Here is a 9,291-nt window from a genome sequence, read left to right on the forward strand (position 1 = left end):
ATATACTAATCTTTCATCATACTCTGGAGCAAGAACAAATTGCTTGCAAAGAAATGGGTGAATATCTTGGAGGAGTTCTGTTAGGCAATGTAGTAAAAACACCCTCAATAAATATTTCTTCTGAAGCATTTATACAATACATATTTTCTAATGACTGCCCTGTCCCATTCAAGATGCAGCTCTGAGAATACCATGGGGTATTTTGGATCCATGCAAACAATTAAATGTTATTGCCAGGAAAATTCTCTCTTCCTTCTCTCTTCTCCAGCCATCCTAGATGCCTAAAGGAAGAAAGACTAAGAGGAAGAAGGTGGCCCCAGCCCCTGTTGTTGTGAAGAAGCAGGAGCCCAAAAGATCCAAGAATTCTGGCATCAGACAGGGCATTCAGCCCAAAAGGGACTTCACCCACTTTGTTAAATTGCCCTGCTACATCTGGCTGCAGTGTCAAAGGGCTGTTCTCTATAATTGCCTAAAAGTGCCTCCTCAATTAACCAGTTCACCCAGGCCATTGACCACCAACAGCTTAAGCTGGCCCACAAACACAGACCAGAGACAAAGCAAGAGAAGAAGCAGAGATTGTTGGCCTCGGCTGAGAAGAAAGCTGGGATGTCCCCACTAAGATGCCACCTGTCCTTTGAGCTGGGGTTATTATTGTCATCACCTTGGTGGAAAACAAGAAGGCTCAGGTGGTAGTGATTGCACATGATGTGGATCCCATTCAGCTGTCTGTCTTCCTGCCTGCCCTGTGGGGTTCTCTACTGCATTACCAAGGAAGGCCGGGCTGGGGCTTCCAGTCCACAAGAAGATCTGCACCACTGTCACCTTCACACAGATTAACTTGGAAGACAAAGAAACTCTGGCCAAGCAGGTGGAAGCTATCAGGACCAATTACAACAACAGATAAAGTGAGATCCACGGTCACTGGGGAGACAACGTCCTGGGTTGCATTGTCAAGTGGGAAAAGGCAAAGACTAAAGAACTGGTCACCCAACTGGATAAGTGTAAACTGCCCAATTTCTTTACATAAAAGTAATTTTTAAAATTCTCTTTAAAAACAATGCCATTGCCAGAATAATAGAATGGATGCAAACAAACTAACATGACATTACAGAAGAAAAAATAAATGACTGATCTGGGGGGAGTCAGGAAAGGTTAATAGGTTGACAACTGAGGACAAACAAGAGTATTTTAGGTGCATGTGTAGGGGAGAATAGGAAGGGACAGATGCAAGGTGGGGAGGCTGGAGAATTCTAGTGGATTTAATTACAAGTTGTCCAACCATGAGTGAAAAGGAGGGCAGAAGTGGATGGTTAGAGCTAATGCAATTTCTATTCCTACATACCGACTGCATATATATAGTTCTTCAAGCAAAAAAAAATTCTTAAAAATCAAAGTGTTATTACTTTTGGTAAAGATGATTTTCCAAGCTGGAAAAGATTCCCAGTTTTTTCCTTTCTTGCTCTCTATTATAGTTCATCCTTCTGCAGCTCTTCTCTCCCAACACAACCTCCAAACTCATTCTACAGTACTTGTTATGCAGAAGGCTGAAAGATGAAAAGTTATTCAAACAGCACACTACAAGCTAACTATTCCAAGCGTATCTATTGACTGAAGAGATTTGCATTACGAACTAAATCAGTGCAAAAAGACAATGGTAAATAGCAGCAAAAACAAAGAAATAGATCATTTAAATAAAAGAAAAGGCACTACCACCATCATGTATCCATTTCTCCTTGGCTGAAATTCACCCTGGAGGAACCGATATAAACTAATATGAAAATACTGCTTTCATTGTATAAAGGAAATCCAATGGAATGGAATGCTAATTCTGTATCTCAGATAGTCAAACAGTAAAACAAGAGATACATTCAAGTACAATACTTCCAGTTTTTGCTGTACACACACTAAAATTCTGGAGATATAAAGATAAACAAGACATAGTCATTGCCCCCAAGGATGTAACAATTCTTAAAGGACACAAATAAGTAATTGCAATACAAATTGGTCAAGTGTACAAAGAATAATAGACAAAATGTCATGGGAGGAATTATCCTACTGTATTTGGTTGATATTATGTGGGGGAGAGAAGATAATTGACCACAAAAACTTAAGAGGTTACATTTAAGCCAGAAGGCTAATAAATGGAAATGTTGATGGGGGTTGCAGAGAATGGGGGATACGGAGTGGCCTGTCAGGAAGAGAAAATAATGTACAAAGTCTCAAGAACATGAAAGAATATGACCACAACAATTATTCCTGTAATGAGAAGGAAAAGGGATATTCGTGAGACTGATGGAAAGAAGGTATGAGACAAGGGACAGGAGGTTAAGCTGAAAATATTCATGGAGCCAATGTGTAACTTCCCTGCTATACATCAAGAAAGTTGCCTCAGGTCAGATTCTTGAAATAATCAGATTTGCTTTTCAAGAAGGAAACAAAAGTAGGGACAAGGTGAAGCAAAGAGATTTTACTTAGGAAGACATAGGAAGAAGTTATTTTAATAATTTGGAGTGGCAGATGCTGGAATCCAAATCAGAGTTTATATTGACAGGGGTAATTTTTTAAATTCAGCCAAAAAGAAACAACTAAAGAATATTTAGTAACGATAAAAGTGCTAAGCCTTTCTCCCAGCTAAAATGCTTTTCTTTTTTAAGTAAAAGCAGTAAGGAGCTCGGCAGAGATCTTGCTTTCAGAAATCCCAAGAGTTCTGATATATTCTCAAGACTTTGAACAGTACCTATCAACTATCAGGTGTTTGATACTACCTGGAGAATGAGCAAATGAATGAATGCATGAATGAACAAATGAATGAACGAACAAACAGAATTTTATCTGGCATCTGACTCAGATCAGCTTTCCTAGGAACTAAACTTTGAGGTAGAGATTGGAATACAGGAGGTGTTCGGGAAAGCACTCTCAGGAAAAACAGTTTTAAGAGATCAAAGAAGCAAGACTGGGCAGAAAAAGATAAGACACAAGGAAGCTTCAGTTAAACCTGGGGGGAATTCTGCACAACTACTCAGCATTATCTTGTTCTTGTACCTTAGGTCAACTAGTCATTGGATGAGAACCACCAATCTGGCTAAAGGAGTTCCCAGGAAGGGAGTCAGCGCTACACTATTGTTAGCAGCCAACCAGCCCAGCCTCTGGAGAAATAAATGTCTCATACCTGGTAGGGAGGTGAGTGTGTTGTGCACTGGAGTTTCCACTACCTCCCAATTTATAAAGGAGAAAGCAAATGACTGGCTTAATCTAAAAGCAGGCAGGGGGCATCAGGAATCAAAATTGCAGTTCTTCTAGGTTAGGTTCTAGGGCAATACCAAGTGCTTATAAAGTATGGGCTAAAACCCCATACTTCCTACACTCCATTTGCACATATCCGTACTCTCCCTACACATTACTTTTTCTAACAGAAACTGAACATAACAGCAGTGCCCATCTCACAACACCCCCTGAGAAGTGATATTATCTAATTCATGGTGTAGGGTACCAAGTCAGCATTCACTAAATGATTAAATAGTAGTATTATTTAGTAATCCCTGAGATTACAAGTGTCACTTTCCCCCATTTCTTTCCTGGTTAGTCTCCAATAAGGTATTTTGGGGAATGGAACTGTCCGAGTCTCAGTTATCTGAAGTTCAAAGTTCCCTGGTGTCAAGGCCAAGATTTTCTTCTATACAGTCAAGTGTCTTCTACAGAATGAACATGAAATAAATATAAATTAATGGCTACACAGAAAGGGTTAATTCCCCTAACAAGCGGCTCTCCTGTTCAAGAACGTCACAGGAGCAGGAAGACAAGAGGAGCACTTCCCAGACCAGTAAGTTTAAAGAAGTTGCTTAATCTCTCAGAACCTAAGTGTCTTCACTGATAGTAGGACCTTCTTCAAAAGACTGATTTAAAGAGTACATGAAAGAGTATCTACATATAAAGAGCCAAGCAAATTGGCAGGGGGCACTGGCTATTTAAGGGCTTCAAATTCCAAATAATAACTTCCTTTTTGTTTTCGGTCTCTGTTAGTTTCCAAGAGACCTGGTGCCTGTTCGAGTACTTAATTATTCTCCCTGAGCTGTGTGGGCTTACACCCGCAGTGACTGAAAATCAAACAAAATATCATGAAACCTCTTTAATTGATTATGAAGAGGAGGTGAGGTTTTTAATTCGATTTAAAAAAGGACATAAAAGTTGAATACATTGTATGAAAATAGTTATAATGTGTTGTATTATCTATAGTTGGAATAATGTACCAAATCATTGGTTTTGCCTCGTCAACATCTTTGGACCCTAGTCCTACACGCTGCTATGCAGTTGTACTAATATTACCACAGTGTTTGAGGGCAAGGGTTAGAATATTACACAACTTACATTCAAACTTAGCTCTGCCACTTTACTAGCTTTGTGATGAATTATTTAAGATCCCTAAGCCTCAGTTATGTTATTTACAAAGTGAGCATAAATGGTAGCATCTAATGTATAAGATTTAGTGATGAATAAATAAGATAATGCATGTAAAGTTGCTTAGTGCAGTAGCTGGGATTCGAGAACTCATCAATATAAGCAGCCATCATTTTTTTAAATGCTGTATTAGTTCGTTAGGGCTGCTATAACAAAACACCCAAGACTTGGTGGCTTAAACAACAAAAATATATTTTCTCACAGTTCTGGGGGCCAGAAGTCCAAGATCAAGTTGTCAGCAGGTTTGGTTTCTCCTTGGCTTGCAGGTAGCTTGCTTCTCTCTGTACCTTCACATGGTATTTTCTGTGTGTGCATCCCTGGTGTCTTTTCTTCTTATAAAGAGACGAGTCACACCAAATTGGGGGCCCATCAAAATGACCTCACTTTAACTTAATCTTATCTTTAAGACCTTATCTTCACATACAGGTACATTCTAAGGTACTAGAGGTTGGAACATCAGTATATGAATTTTGGAGGGGACAAACCCAGCCCTTAACAACTACTTACTATTTGTTACCTACTACATGTCAGGCACAAGGCCAGAAGCCACTTTCTTCTGAACTTAACCCAAATGTGTTCTCAGCTGTACTTCATAAATCCTTTTACTCTTTATATCATCTCCTTGAGCAGCTTACTTACGCTTACGTTTTTATCAAAATAGAAAGTTTTTTTTCCTAATTATTTCAGATACATAATATACGTTTATTATAAATATTGAGACATTATAAAAATGTATACAGATAAAGGGAAACCTATCAATAATCCCACCATAAAGAAATAACCACTATTTCCAATTTTGCATATGGCCAGAATTTTTTCTTCTTCTGTTCATACACACACAAATTTGTTATTCTCCAAGACCAGGACTGTACCCTACCTCTGTCCATATTTCTCACTTAAAATATTTTAGATGACTTTTTCATATTAAAAAAATATGTCTCATAGCTTTAAGACTACATAATATTTCATGGTAACTATTTGCCAACATTAACTTATTTGCATTTCTTTTGCTATTATAAAAAAAAAAGTTCATCCTTGTTAAAGTATCTTTATCCTGATCACTACTTTCATATACTTTCTTATATAAAAATGCAAAAACAATCCTTAGATTTGTTTATACATATTTCCAGATTGCACTGCAGAAAGATGTTCCAATTATACTCCTAAGTGCTAACGGGTTAATATAATTGCCAGGAAACGTGCTGATTTTGCATCAACCCTTTTCTACCCCCTGCTTCCCCCAACCATAACCATCCTTTTGAGAAGCCATATAATATTAATCGAACCAATATAATATGGCCCTTTCTGCTCGGAGTGAAAAGGCTTAAACAGATGATACAATTTGCAAGTAACACATGGAAACATATATCCAAGTGCTAAATTGCATGTAGTACAGATGCTAAGCACCCTGGGAGGCTCAACTTATTTCCTTCTGCTTTTAGTCCCTAGTCAGGGTTGAAATGAAACAGACCCATGAGCTGCAATGTGTTTAATGCATTGTACTAAAGGAACATTTAATCTTCTGGCTCAACTTTGGAGAGATTGAAGCAAAAATAGCCCCTACCAACCACTTCTCTACTTTCACCAGGCTCCATGATTACCCTTACCCTCTAAACATCAGCCACATTGGTTTTCTATGTTACTCTAGTATCAAGCTCACTGCTAAACAAAAGGCTTTCCACTTGCACTCTCTCTCTCTCTCACCCAAATGTTCTTCTGCCATGTCATCTCCCAATGGTTTCTTCTCATTATTCAGATGTTGATGACATTCATCTCACCCATGACATCTTCAGACAGGCCTTCATTGATGGCCCAGTTAAAGGTACCTTCCATCTACTCCATTAACTTTCTTTATAGTACATACCATGGGTGAGAATTATCTGGATTATTTTGTACTTGTTTCACTTTGGCCTCTATACATTAAAATGTAAGCTCAAGAAGGACAGTAATCTTGGTTATTTTATCCATCACTGTATAGAATCCTATATTACTATCTCACATATATAGTATTTCTGAGACTTTAAGACACATTTTTCATGTTTAAGTATCAAGGTGTGTGTTATACTTAATATCATTTAGACAGCAATCGAGATATAAATGGTATTGCTTACACGTGATTAAACTTGGTCATAGCTGCTCATATCATCATCTCCTCATTGGAATTTGCATACTGTTAAAATTACATGTGTAGAGTTTAATTACCATGTAAAATACCTTTGAAAATACCATGATTCAGTATTAAACTGAAAGAGTGAACACACAGAAAGTCATAGAAAGGGTACCAGTAACGGAATAGATGTTTGATGTTAGTCAAACAAACAACTGTACCAAGAGGAATGATCACATTTTCATATTTTCCTTCAAAACAAAAAGAAGTACATTATGGGGCTTATGAAATGAAGTTACCCATGCAGATTAAGATCTGTTCCATTTTATTACTAAAATACATGCAAAACCTGTGTCTATTACCTCCCAAGCAGATTTACAAATCATAAACATTTTATACATCCAAAAATGGAGCTTCAGAGTACATGAAGCAGAGAGAGAGACAGAGAGCTTCAAGTAAAAGTAGACAAATCCACAACTGTAGTCAAATATGACTGATAGAAAAGGTAGGCAGAATGTCAGGAAAGACACAGAAATCTTAAAAAGCACCAAAAAACTTGATTTAATTGGAAGTAATAGAACATGTCTCTCAACAAAAGCAGAGTATACAGTCTTTTCAAGTGCACGTGGAATATTTACAAAAGAAAAAAAAAGCATATTCCAAGCCATAAAAAATTCAGATCATACACGTGTACTGGCTTACATCACACACAAAGATAAATTCAAAATGGATTAAGGACCTAAATTTAAGACCTGACACTACATAATCCTAGAAGAGAGCACAAGCTGTAATTCCTCCAACATCAGAAGTGTCAACTTTTTTCTAGCTATGTCTCCTGAGATAAGGGAAACAAAAGCAAAAGTAAACTATTGGGACTACATCAAAATAAAAAGCTTCTGCACAGCAAAGAAAACAATCAACAAAACTAAAAGGCAACCTAAAGAATGGGAGAAGAGATTTGCAAATGACATCACTAACAAAGGATTAGTATCAAAAATGCGTAAAGAATTGATACAACACAACATCTCAAAAACAAATAATCCCACTAAAAAATGGGGAGAAAACATGAACAGAAATTTCTTCAAAAAAGAAATACAGATGGCCAACAGACACATGAAAAGATGTTCAACGTCACTGATTATCAGGGAAATGCTAATCACAGCTACCATGCGGTATTACAAAATACCAATCAGAATGGCTAAAATCAAAAACACAAGAAACAAAAAATGTCATTAGGGAGGATGTGGAGAAATAGGAATCCTCATGCACTGCTGGTGGGAATGCATACTGGAGAAGACACTGTTTAAAACAGTATTGAGTCTCCTCAAAAAATTGAAAATGGAACCACCCTACAATCCAGTAAGTACTGGGCACTTACCCCCAAAATACAAAAACACTAATTCAAAGGGATACATGCACTCCTATCTTTTTTTCTTTTGTAAATATTCCACGTGCACTTGAAAAGACTGTATACTCTGCTTTTGTTGAGAGACATGTTCTATTACTTCCAATTAAATCAAGTTTTTTGGTGCTTTTTAAGATTTCTGTGTCTTTCCTGACATTCTGCCTACCTTTTCTATCAGTCATATTTGACTACAGTTGTGGATTTGTCTACTTTTACTTGAAGCTCTCTGTCTCTCTCTCTGCTTCATGTACTCTGAAGCTCCATTTTTGGATGTATAAAATGTTTATGATTTGTAAATCTGCTTGGGAGGTAATAGACACAGGTTTTGCATGTATTTTAGTAATAAAATGGAACAGATCTTAATCTGCATGGGTAACTTCATTTCATAAGCCCCATAATGTACTTCTTTTTGTTTTGAAGGAAAATATGAAAATGTGATCATTCCTCTTGGTACAGTTTGTTTGACTAATATCAAACATCTATTCTGTGGAATATATCTACCAAAGAGGTGAAAAATCTATACACTGAAAACTTTAGAAAGCTTATGAAAGAAATTGAAGAAGACACAAAAAAATAGAAAAATATCCCATGCTCCTGGATAAGAATGTTGTTAAAATATCAATACTATCCAAAGCAATCTATATATTCAATGTAATACTTATCAAAATAACACCAGCATTCTTCACAGAGCTAGAACAAACAATCCTAAAATATGTATGGAACCAGAAAAGACCCCAAATGGTCGAAGCATTCTTGAAAAAGAAAACCAAAGCTGGAGGCATCACAATCCCGGACGTCAAGCTATATTACAAAGCTGCAATCATCAAGACAGTATGGAATTGGCACAAGAACAGACACTCAGATCAATGGAACAGAATAGAGAACCCAGAAATGGACTCACAAACGTATGGCCAACTAATCCTTGACAAAGCAAGAAAGAATATCCAATGGAATAAAGACAGTCTCTTCAGCAAGTGGTGTGGGGAAATATGGACAGCAACATAAGAAAAATGAACTTGGACCATTTTCTTATACCCTACACAAAGATAAAGTCAAAATGGATGAAACACCTAAACGTAAGACAGGAAGCCATCAAAATATTCAAGGAAAATGCATGCAAAAACCTCTTTGACCTTGGCCACAACAACTTCTTACTCAACATGTCTCTCGAGGCAAGGGAAACAAAAACAAAGGGGAACTATGGGGACCTCATCAAAATAAAAAGCTTTTGCAGAGCGAAGGAAACAATCAGCAAAACTAAAAGGCAACTGATGGAAGAGGAGAAGATATTTGCAATGACCTGTCAGATAAAGGGTTAGTATTC

The 9,291-nt window shown here is 37.2% G+C and overlaps 1 pseudogene; it reads left to right on the top strand.

Moving 5' to 3' along the window:
- The first annotated feature begins 271 nt into the window (after nucleotides 1–271).
- LOC144220918 (large ribosomal subunit protein eL8 pseudogene) lies at nucleotides 272–1,027 on the top strand (annotated as a pseudogene).
- Nucleotides 1,028–9,291: the final 8,264 nt, after the last annotated feature.

This window comes from Crocuta crocuta, unplaced genomic scaffold, assembly GCF_008692635.1.
Source record: "Crocuta crocuta isolate KB4526 unplaced genomic scaffold, BGI_CrCroc_1.0 scaffold124, whole genome shotgun sequence".
Classification (NCBI taxonomy): domain Eukaryota; kingdom Metazoa; phylum Chordata; class Mammalia; order Carnivora; family Hyaenidae; genus Crocuta; species Crocuta crocuta.